Source organism: Acanthochromis polyacanthus, chromosome 3 (genome assembly GCF_021347895.1).
Source record: "Acanthochromis polyacanthus isolate Apoly-LR-REF ecotype Palm Island chromosome 3, KAUST_Apoly_ChrSc, whole genome shotgun sequence".
Taxonomy (NCBI): Eukaryota; Metazoa; Chordata; class Actinopteri; family Pomacentridae; genus Acanthochromis; species Acanthochromis polyacanthus.
In genome coordinates this window covers 33,480,366-33,491,477 of record NC_067115.1, presented here as the reverse complement: position 1 = coordinate 33,491,477, position 11,112 = coordinate 33,480,366, and positions in this window count along the sequence as shown.

Below are 11,112 nucleotides of genomic sequence, written 5' to 3'. Positions count from 1 at the left end.
AATTCTGGTATTTCCAAATAATAAAAAACCCTGCACACATAAACATCTTCACAAAATGACAAGTTAAAGGGGAACTTCGGTTTTTTTCAACCTGGGGTCTGTTTTCATATGTCATTTCATACATGTGAGTGATGGAGAAATGAATTTTCGACATAGCTCCAGTATTTAGCCAGGCAGTCAGTTTAGCAGCTCAGCTAGCAGCTCAGCTAGCGAAAAGTATGGGGCAAGTGGCCCCCCCGTGTCAAAGTCCGCCCTAACGTGCTTTTTCCCCCACACTGACCGGCTTGGATAGTCTCAACGAGTGTCCCACAACATACTAGAGATGAGAAGTGAACGAAAACCTCCACATTACCTGGCGATCGCTCTTTGTTGTGGTCTGTATCCAAATCTCAGGACGCTAGAAAGCAAATCTCGTTCCGAAATACAGTGAACCCTCGCTATAACGCGGTTCACCTTTCACGGCTTCGCTGTTTCACGGATTTTTTTAGGGCAGTTTTTTTTATGCTTTTTTTAAACAGCGCATTGTGTTCTGCATCCTGATTGGCTAAGGGACTGACCAACGTGAACAGTCTCCGCGCCTCGTCTCCTCTGCCATACAGGCCAGCGCTGCCTGCTGTGGAGTACTGGATCATTTCTCTCCTTGGTCTCCATGTAGTGAGACACCCTGAAAGACGGAGCCGACAGAGCAGCCTTCTTTTCCCCCGCCGTCAACCGGACAGTGGACGTGGTCCCCAGCCGTCTCTGGCCACCGCAGCCGCGCTCCCCAGGAGAAGAGCACTGGCGCGAGCCTTCCCCACCCCCGACTGCTCCGATTGATTCAGCCGGCCCGCTCTCTGAGGCAAGAGTACCGCTGCGGCGTCCACCTGGCTGCAGCTGCAGCGCTCCCCCAAGTGCAGTATTGTATAATAACTGTAAAAAATAAAGCTGACTACTTCACGGATTTCACCTATCGCGGGTTCTTTTTGGAACGTAACCCCCGTGATAAACGAGGGTTCACTGTAGTGCGATAGCTCTCGTTGAGACTATCCGAGCCGGTCAGTGTGTGTGGGGGGGAAAGCACGTTAGGGTGGAGCTAAGGCGGAGTCTGGGTGGAGTCAGGGCGGAGAGTAGGCAGGGAGGTGGGTAGGGGCTCCCCCCTCTACTCCCCCACCGCCCCCCTCTACTCCCCCACCGCCCACCACATCTTCCCCTGCCTGACGAGTTTTTCGAAAATCCGAGTCTCGACGGGTTTCCCGAGTTTCCACCATGCTGGAGGCAGAACAAGTTGTCATGCAGAGGTGTTGAAGTCGGCGAGGATGGAGTGACTTTTTACAGCGACTAGAAGGAGGACGAATAGAAGAGCAGGGGCCTAATTTATAAAACATTGCGTAGGATCCATACTAAAAGTTTGCCTACGCCAAAAATCTGAAATGAACGTATGCCCTTCGCCCCTGATTTATAAAACTGTGCGTAAGCACAGCTGCATGCAATTTTTGATAAATCACACACCAGCTGGAAGATTGCACAGGTGGATCCACCTCACATTCCGCCCACAACACACTCACATTTTACCATGAATGGTCAATGCAAAGTAACTCATGAATGCATCTGTATATAAATAAGCTGCTGATCCACGGCATTTTACGCAGCGCCGGCCTGCAGTCTTTTCACTGCAGTGCGTCAGGATGAATGAATCATGTGTTGACCCAGGCCACCCTGCCACTAAATTTGTTATGATCATGTCCGATGTACAAATAATTTGTACACTGATTGAATGTACATTTTTTCGGTTCACATAGACAAATTCATTTTCACTTGGAGCCCTTACAGCAACATGAGTGCAGTCAGTTACGCCGATTACATTTGGGAAACCGGACATCGCTGCAAATTGCCGTTTAATGTTGGCCTGTTCACCCACAGTGTAAGGAAACCTGATGTATTGACTGGTCATGTTTATAATGTCATCCAAAACAGCTGGCATTATTGCGCTGAGGGATGGTTGTGATATCCCAGACCTAAAGGACATCATTTAACTGTATATCAGACCCAGACAGGATTTAGACAACAAATGTAACCTCATATATTCTTCATATAAAACACATACCTGTCGGCCACTTAACGCTGGAAGGAGCGGGTGTCGCCAGAAACCCCCGAGTCGTCAGCTCCTGTGTCTGTACCGGGATGGCGTGGTTTCGGCGGGTGGGTCTGTCTAAGACGGCCCGGTTCAGCACATAGATCCAAGAGTACTGCTCTAGGGAATCTGAATCGGCTTATTAGCCAGTCATCGTCCAGGAAATCCCCGTGATCCCTAAAATCTCTATCCATTCTTAACGTGATCTTCCAGCAATGCCAGCGCATCCATTTTGCCTCATTACGTACGGCTGTCACCCGCTATTTATCCGCTTGATCAGCGATTGGACTGATTGTCACATGCCTTTTCCAAATTAGTAATCAATCAGTGTCACTCACCGCTCTATTATATCATTTGAAGATGGAAGTTTGATATATGAACATAGTTCTGCAAATACAGTCGTAGGCCGAATGGAGCACTATATGAACATCTACAACAATGAAGGTTTATGATTATCTGGCTCTACAAGTCTATATGTAATGACAATAAAGGTTTGAGATCAATCCGGCTTCAATTCACCACTTCACCCTCCGGCACTGCCATTCTCTCTGTCTACAAAATGTGCTTAAGCAAGCATCAAAGTTGGCGCACCGGTGCGCGCATTCTCACACCAAGTTTGTTTTTAGAAATCACAACGTACACAGCGTACGCCACTTTCTACGCAAAGGTTGTGATTTACGCCACTTTCTAGCCCTGTTTTGTGCGTACGCAAGCATCAAGAATCAAGGTTGGCGCACAGGTGCGCACATTCTCACGCCACGTTTGTTTTTATAAATCACAACCTTTGCGTAGAAAGTGGCATACGCCACTTTTTAGCCCTGTTTTGTGCGTACGCAAGCTTTATAAATGAGGTCCCAGGTCTTTTACCAGCATCCCTAAAATCCATGGAGTCGCTCCAGAGAAATGAAGGAAGGTCAACTTTTATCAACCTCCATCCAGATGTTCAACTTCATATCTTTACTTTGAGATTTTTAGCACCGCAAACCTTTAGTATCACACTTTATTATCATTTATGAGGACTTTAATGAAATCCACCAGCAGATTTAGTTTTTCTTGACAAACTTTATTCTTGTCATCGTGGGACGACAGGATTTAAAACTGTTCCTTCTATTGACCTCATGTTTATTAGTTTTAGTGGAGAAAGATATTTTAATTGTTGATTAGTCTCTTAAAAACCAAATAAATTGGATTAGTCAAGAGGTTTAAATTTCTTACTTTGTCATATTTTAAATATGACAAAAAATATAAAAATAAAGCATCTTGAGACAATTTGACCTGTAATTGGCATTATATAAATAAAATTGAATTTAAATTGTATGTATCTTATAACGTTGGAGGAGTTCAGCCATGTATGTTGGAAAACACATTTTCTTTGTCCATGAATCTGTTGATTCTTTTCTCCAGTAATTCATTTCTTGTTTGGGTTTATAAAATGTCAAACCCAAATATATTCAGTTTACTGTCATACAAAATCAACAAGATTTACATTCCTGATGCAGGAATCAGGCAGTTTTTCACTTTTTTTTATCTTAGTTTAGTCAGAAAGATAGTTGATAATGTGTGAACTGTTGCAGGTTGTGAGCCGTAGAAGGTTTTAATCTTTGGGGCCGAGTGTCAAAAACATTTAGAAACCAACATCAACAAAACACTCGTCTTATTAAAGGACATTTATTTCCAACGTAAATGTGTGATATTCACAGTGTTGGGCAAGCTACTTGGAAACTATAATGAGCTAAGCTACCAGCTACTCCGTTTTAAATCAAGCTTTACTACACTGAAGCTATGACCCACAGAAATGTAGCAAGCTAAGCTACAGCAATATGACCAAAGTAGCTTAACACATTCAAGTTACTTTATTTTCTCCACACTGAACCGACTTAATTACCAAAAAAATTCAGGGACTAATAATGAAGTTTTCTCCCATACCTCTTCCCTCCTATATGCATCAGTTTAATTATTTAATCCCCCAGTTTATACACATTCACACACTGCCACCACAACCTTACGTGTAATTTAATTAATTTACTGCCACGAGAATTTTAGATGTTGAAAAGTAGCTTGTTTGTGTGTGCATCTTATACTGCGGTTGACATGTGGTGGTTAGCTAATTGCTGCTGGTTGTGCATATTTGGTAGTCACCTGTATATGGGTTCTCAGATTTGTATTTGACGTCTTTGAAGTTGACAGAAACTTCGCCTTGGGCTGGCACAGTAGGCATCTGAAAACATAACTTTTCTCCGTTTCTTCACAAAAACTCAAAAAACTATTTACACACGTGGACAAAATTGTTGGTACCCCTCAGTTAAAGAAGGAAAAACCCACAATTCTCACTGAAATCACTTGAAACTCACAAAAGTAACAATAAATAAAAATTTATTGAAAATTAAATAATCAAAATCAGCCATCACTTTTGAATTGTTGATTAACATAATTATTTTAAAAAACAAACTAATGAAATAGGGCTGGACAAAAATGATGGTACCCATAACTTAATATTTTGTTGCACAACCTTTTGAGGCAATCACTGCAATTAAACGATTTCTGTATTTGTCAATGAGCGTTCTGCAGCTGTCAACAGGTATTTTGGCCCACTCCTCATGAGCAAACAGCTCCAGTTGTCTCAGGTTTGATGGGTGTCTTCTCCAAATGGCATGTTTCAGCTCCTTCCACATATGTTCAATGGGATTCAGATCTGGGCTCATAGAAGGCCACTTTAGAATAGTCCAACGCTTTTCTCTCAGCCGTTCTTGGGTGTTTTTGGCTGTGTGTTTTGGATCGTTGTCCTGTTGGAAGACCCATGACCTGCGACTGAGACCAAGCTTTCTGACACTAGGCAGCACATTTCTCTCCAGAATGCCTTGATAGTCTTCAGATTTCATCGTACCTTGCACACTTTCAAGACACCCTGTGCCAGATGCAGCAAAGCAGCCCCAAAACATTACTGAGCCTCCTCCATGTTTCACCGTAGGGACAGTGTTCTTTTCTTCGTATGCTTGGTTTTTGAGTCTATGAACATAGAGTTGACGTGCCTTACCAAAAAGCTCCAATTTGGTCTCATCTGTCCAAAGGACATTCTCCCAGAAGCTTTGTGGCTTGTCAACATGCATTTTTGCAAATTCCAGTCTGGCTTTTTTATGAGTTTTTTTCAGCAGTGGTGTCCTCCTTGGTCGTCTCCCATGAAGTCCACTTTGGCTCAAACAACGACGAATGGTGCGATCTGACACTGATGTACCTTGGCCTTGGAGTTCACCTTTAATTTCTTTGGAGGTTGCTCTGGGCTCTTTGGATACAATTCCAACGATCCGTCTCTTCAATTTGTCATCAATTTTCCTCTTGCGGCCACGTCCAGGGAGGTTGGCTACTGTCCCGTGGGTCTTGAACTTCTGAATAATACGAGCCACTGTTGTCACAGGAACTTCAAGCTGTTTAGAGATGGTCTTATAGCCTTTACCTTTAAGATGTTTGTCTATAAATTTTTTTTCGGATGTCCTGGGACAATTCTCTCCTTCGCTTTCTGTTGTCCATGTTCAGTGTGGTACACACCTTTTCACCAAACAGCAGGGTGACTACTTGTCTCCCTTTAAATAGGCAGACTGACTATGAGTTTGGAAACACCTGTGATGTCAATTAAATGACACACCTGAGTTAATCATGTCACTCTGGTCAAATAGTTTTCAATCTTTTATAGAGGTACCATCATTTTTGTCCAGGCCTGTTTCATTAGTTTGTTTTTTAAAATAATTATGTTAATCAACAATTCAAAAGTAATGGCTGTTTTTGATTATTTAATTTTCAATAAATTTTTATTTATTGTTACTTTTGTGAGTTTCAAGTGATTTCAGTGAGAATTGTGGGTTTTTCCTTCTTTAACTGAGGGGTACCAACAATTTTGTCCACGTGTGTAGGTAGGGCCACGGTGACTGACTCCTTCGGTTGCTCCTCGTCTTCTCCCTCCTTCTCTGCCATCTCTCAGCGAACTGAAGCGAGCGTCTGTGTGTGTGTGTGTGTGGATCCAGTGAAGTCGCAGGAAGGGATTGTTGAATGACGACATCAACAGTTCCTCCGCTTCTATTGGTCGACACAGACATGTCGGCATTTGGAGATGACACTGCAGCAGAGCAGAAAGCTCCGCTTCAAGCAGTTCAACATTAATCATTTTAAAATGTTTAATGTAGCTTTTTGCATTCGCTACCGCACTACATGACCAAAAGATCAGCTAAGCTGTTGAAACGTTTTTTGATTTTGTACACAACGATGCTATCACGTCGTTACAGAAAAATGTAGTTAAACTAGTAACGACGCTATTTGTAGTGACATTACTGCCCAACACTGGATATTCATCGTCTAGAGCTTCTCTTCACATTGTCTTCTACCTGGACTGGTTTGGTCGGGAGCATGTGCAACAAAAATCTGAAAAACTGAACTTTAACATCAATGAATAACACCGAAGATTAATCTCTACATAAATGAGACCGAGTCTGGATGTGCTGCTCTGTCATTAACTCCTAAGTTTAGGGAAAGTTCAAACAAAAGAGGACAGTTCAGATCAGACTTGAGAATGAGCTTATTTTGAACAAACATCTCAGACTTTCTGTGCTTCAGCACCTCTAGCAAGATATTTTAACAACAAGCAAATCAAGAGATCCAGAAGTTGGAGAGAGTTAGCTTTAGCTGAGCCAAAGAACATGTGGGACACTAACCTAGCAAACATTTCAGACTTTTCTCTGTGAATTCTGAGAAATGATTTCCTATTTAATGACAGAGCTACAGATCTGAACTCAGTCTCATTAAAACAGACTATAATTCAGCGTCATCCATCCATATTAAAGTGCAGTTACCCAAAATACTTGTTGCATGAGTTCCAACAAAAGATCCCGTCCAGGTAGAAGGCCACTTTGACAAAGAGGAAGTGGAAGATTCCAAGCAGATTTATAGAAGGGGAACCGGACTGTACTAAGTGTGGTTGAGTATAGAGGGGTGTTTTGTGGGTTTTTAAGGCTGTTAACGATCATTAGTTACACATTTACGGTCACATCTACCGATTCATATCCAGTGTGCGCCAATGACGTCGGACCATCGGTCAAATTCGATTTGTGTACCAAAAGTCCGGTAAAACTTACTACATTACCGGTCTCATGTCCGGTGTAATTTTTTTCTTGTAAATCACCCTAAAGTCGCCGAGAATCACCAAGGGATAATGCAATGTGTGCGGCGGCGCAGCGTGCGGCGGTACAGCGACTTCCAATTGCTGGGCCGTTTCCCCCACACTGACCGGCTCGGATAGTCTCAATTTACAATCGAACGACAGCTTGTTAACGTCGTTACCATCTCGCGGGAGTATCAGCGACAATAAAGTGTTCAAACTTGAAATGAAATCCGCGGATCCTTGAAATGAAATCCGCGGATCTGCGGAAAATTCCCATCCCTGAGTACAAATTCAAGTTTCTGCAGGAGCATGTGAAAGTAGCGCCAAAACGAAGCTGAGAGCTGTTTTTCTGGTCAAATTGGACGTGTATGGTGAGTAATTCAATGGTAAAAGTGGATGGTGGTATGGTAGAATGGTGTGGAAGGGTGTAGTGACGGTGACAGTGCATGTAGATGGTAATTTACCAGGTGTATAATGAGAGAGGGTGGATGCTGAGCTAGATTTGGCTGTTGCTATGAGAGTATGGAAGGTTATTTCATGGATTATGGTATGTAATACCATAATCCATGGTATGGTATGCATAAAATATTCGGTCCAGTAAAAAATTACTGTTTACTGGTCCACGGTCCAGTAATAAATTGTGCCCATTCGAGCAGACTGCATATCTATGGTCCTATCTACTGATTAATATCTATTCTCACTACTCTGGTCCGATGCAGTCTCGATGATGACATTTCAGGAGTACGTGAGAACGCAATTATGGACAGTTACGGTACAGAGAAATGGCCAAAGTTTTCTTACCGCAAAGGTAAAAAGCTGCTTGTCTTCTCGTCTGGCATCAGGAAACTTCTTCAAATCCAAACGAAATACAATCAAAAGTTGGCAGCCCTGGGTGACCTATCAAGCCTGACGTCACGCTTCACTTCACCCATGTTAGTAAACAGAAGACAAAAGACTGAGATATCCATGCTAATGCTATGCTAATGTTTTTGGACACTGAAGCAAGATGAAATTTCTCGAAAATGCCTCCATTTCTTCATTCCCTGTCTGCTGTGCGTGTAGAGTTTGTGCTGCTATGCCGCTAACGTGACTGCAGGGCGACGTCTTGTGAAAGAGAGTCACGTGATTATTGTCGTTTCGTCTGATTGGTGAAACACAGTCATGTGGTAAATCCACTGGGGCCATCTCTCCTCAAAATAATGTGGTAAATAAAAAAATGTGTATCGGCGTAAGAGTAGCATTTCTTACAAATCTACTCAAGTAAAAGTGAAAAGTATAACAGAAAAACTACTCTCAGAAGCATGGGCGTAACGGACGCGGGGTACGCGTGAGACATGTCCCCCGCACTTTTTTCATCCGTTACAACAGCTAAACCCGTTATTCGCATCCAGTAACGTGTTTTCCCGAGCCGTCTTTGAATGCACCATGAGCGCATGCTAACGCAGGTGTTCCACAGGAGACGTGCTGCTGTGCTGAACGTGTGTCTGGAGTAATGTTTAGCAAACCAGCCAGAGCCAGAAAGAAGCAAAAAAAACCTTACACAGTTCTTTCCAAACAAACCGTGTAAGTTGTGTGACCTTGTTGGATGCAAACAATATTAGGCTTGTTAGCTAAATGATGACAAGGTAAAACGTGGCAATATATCAATATGTTAAGCTAGTTAACAATAATTTAAATGTTGTTGCCTCTGTTACATTACTGCTAATTAGTTTATTCTTAGAATAAACCCAGTCCTCTTTAATTTCTGGGCAGAAGATGTGCTCACAATTGCTCTCCATGTATTTAAGTCTTTTGGTCCCTAAAGAGGAGAGTCAGGGAGGAGAAAAAAGAATAGGCTATCTATGGTATAAATTTACAACTATTTTTCCTCCTTCTCTTTCTAATTCTATCTCAGAATTTTGATTTTCAGATTTTTTAATGATTATTTCCATCACAAAGAGCAGAGTCAGGCAGGAGATGGACCAGAGGCGGCGGCCAGCAGTAATGTTGACCATGCAGGGTCTGCAGAGGTGAAAAAAATATATAAGTGGCTGAGAAAAAAAAAAAATGTATCTATGGGTTAAAGTGATTTTGAGGTTAAATTCTACTGCAATTTTTACTCTTCCTAATGCTATTTCAGAATTTTTCTTACCACATTTTTTTATGTTTATTGCCATAACAAAAAGAGCAGAGTCAGGGAGGAGATGGATCAGAGGCCAGCAGCAGGGACAAGGATGTAGGGTCTTTACAGGTAAGGAGAGATTATAACTTCCTGAGAATAAGATATCTATTGCAGGGAGAAACCAGGCAGTACTGATCATTTCATGTTCAGTGTTTGGCACCTTTGGCTACTTGTCCAGTAGATGTTCAAGGGACATTGTTGTCAACTCAACTAGAGTTTGGCCACTAAAACTTTAGATTTTATAGTTTAAAGTTTTACACTTTATAGTTTAAAGAACTAGCCTAGTTGGTCCCCTGGTATTACACGGTGGCTGTTAAGGATTATGTGGTTCTTTAGCCACTAAGGACGGTGCAATTAAATGTAAGAGAATGATAAATCGCTCTGAAAAATGTGTCCCCCTCACTTCTGAGATGGTGGTTACGCCCATGCTCAGAAGTAATTCTTTTTTCAAAAAGTTACTTAAGTAAATGTAAGTCGTTACTACCCACCTCTGGTTACCAATTAACCTCAGCATGTTTTTGGACTATGGGAAGCCAGAGGCCCTGGTGAAAAATTACAAATGCACATGGAGAACACGCAAACTCCACAGAGAAAGGTCCCAGGCCAGGGCACCCCGTTCGACCGTGTACAGCTGAATTAATCCAATATTAAATTATGCCACAGTAGTTTAACAATGTTTTAGCAGAGTTGCAGGTGTGCTTCAGTCGCAATGAGTTGACAGCACATTCTAGAGTAGGGGTGTCAAATAAACGGCCTGTGGGGCAAAACCGGCCCACAAGGGCTCCAATCCCACCGGGATGACTTTGCAAAGTGTATGTTACGATCCAACCGCTAGGGGTTGGCTGGATGCAACAAAAATACCAGGTGTTAGTGGTTTAGGTGAAGGGATTTATTGCTTAGTAGCAAAGGAACGTAAAAGTGACAATAAAACATAAGACTGGTGGGTGTTGCTAAAACAAAGAACAGAATAAAACATAACGAGGGCTAACAGAGTTTGTAACTAAGCTAAACACAAAGAAAACAACTAAACTCCCGAGCCAAACCGAACTACAGAAGCAATGCCCACCACCAGGAACAAAAACTAATACAAAGGGTGTACAAAACAAACTAAACAAAACTGGTGCCTCATACTCACTGATTTCACAGTTCACAAAGACTCTAAGGACAGAGCGGCTTCTTCACTAAGTGGCAGGCTGCTCGTGGGAGCCTCAGTCCCCACTCGACAGTAGGCTCCACACCAAGGTGACAGCCGCCAACAGAAACCCAAGGTGTCAGCAGAACCCACCAGGAGTATCTACCGACCAAAGTGTCTGTGTTACCCGCCAACCCACCACCGTACCTGCAGACCGAAACACATTGAAGTACAAACAAAGTTGACACACAGAGAGGCATCAGGGTGGACTGGTCAAAGTACCAGCCACCTCAACTAATGGCATGGTGGAAGCTATATAGTTTGCAGGTGTGGTGCCTGGCTGCCTCTGGTTGGTCCAAGGAGGAGGAGCTGGAGGGTGGCCCAATCCGGAAGGTCGAAGGGTGTGGAGAACCAGATTGCAGTGCAGGTCGTCATCAGCTCTGTGCCATCAGCTGAAATGGCTGGCAGCTGGGGATCCAAAGACTCTGCAATAACCACAGCTGAACCCACACATAAATTTCTCCCACACAAAGGCCCAACAGGACACCACCTCAGAACAAAAC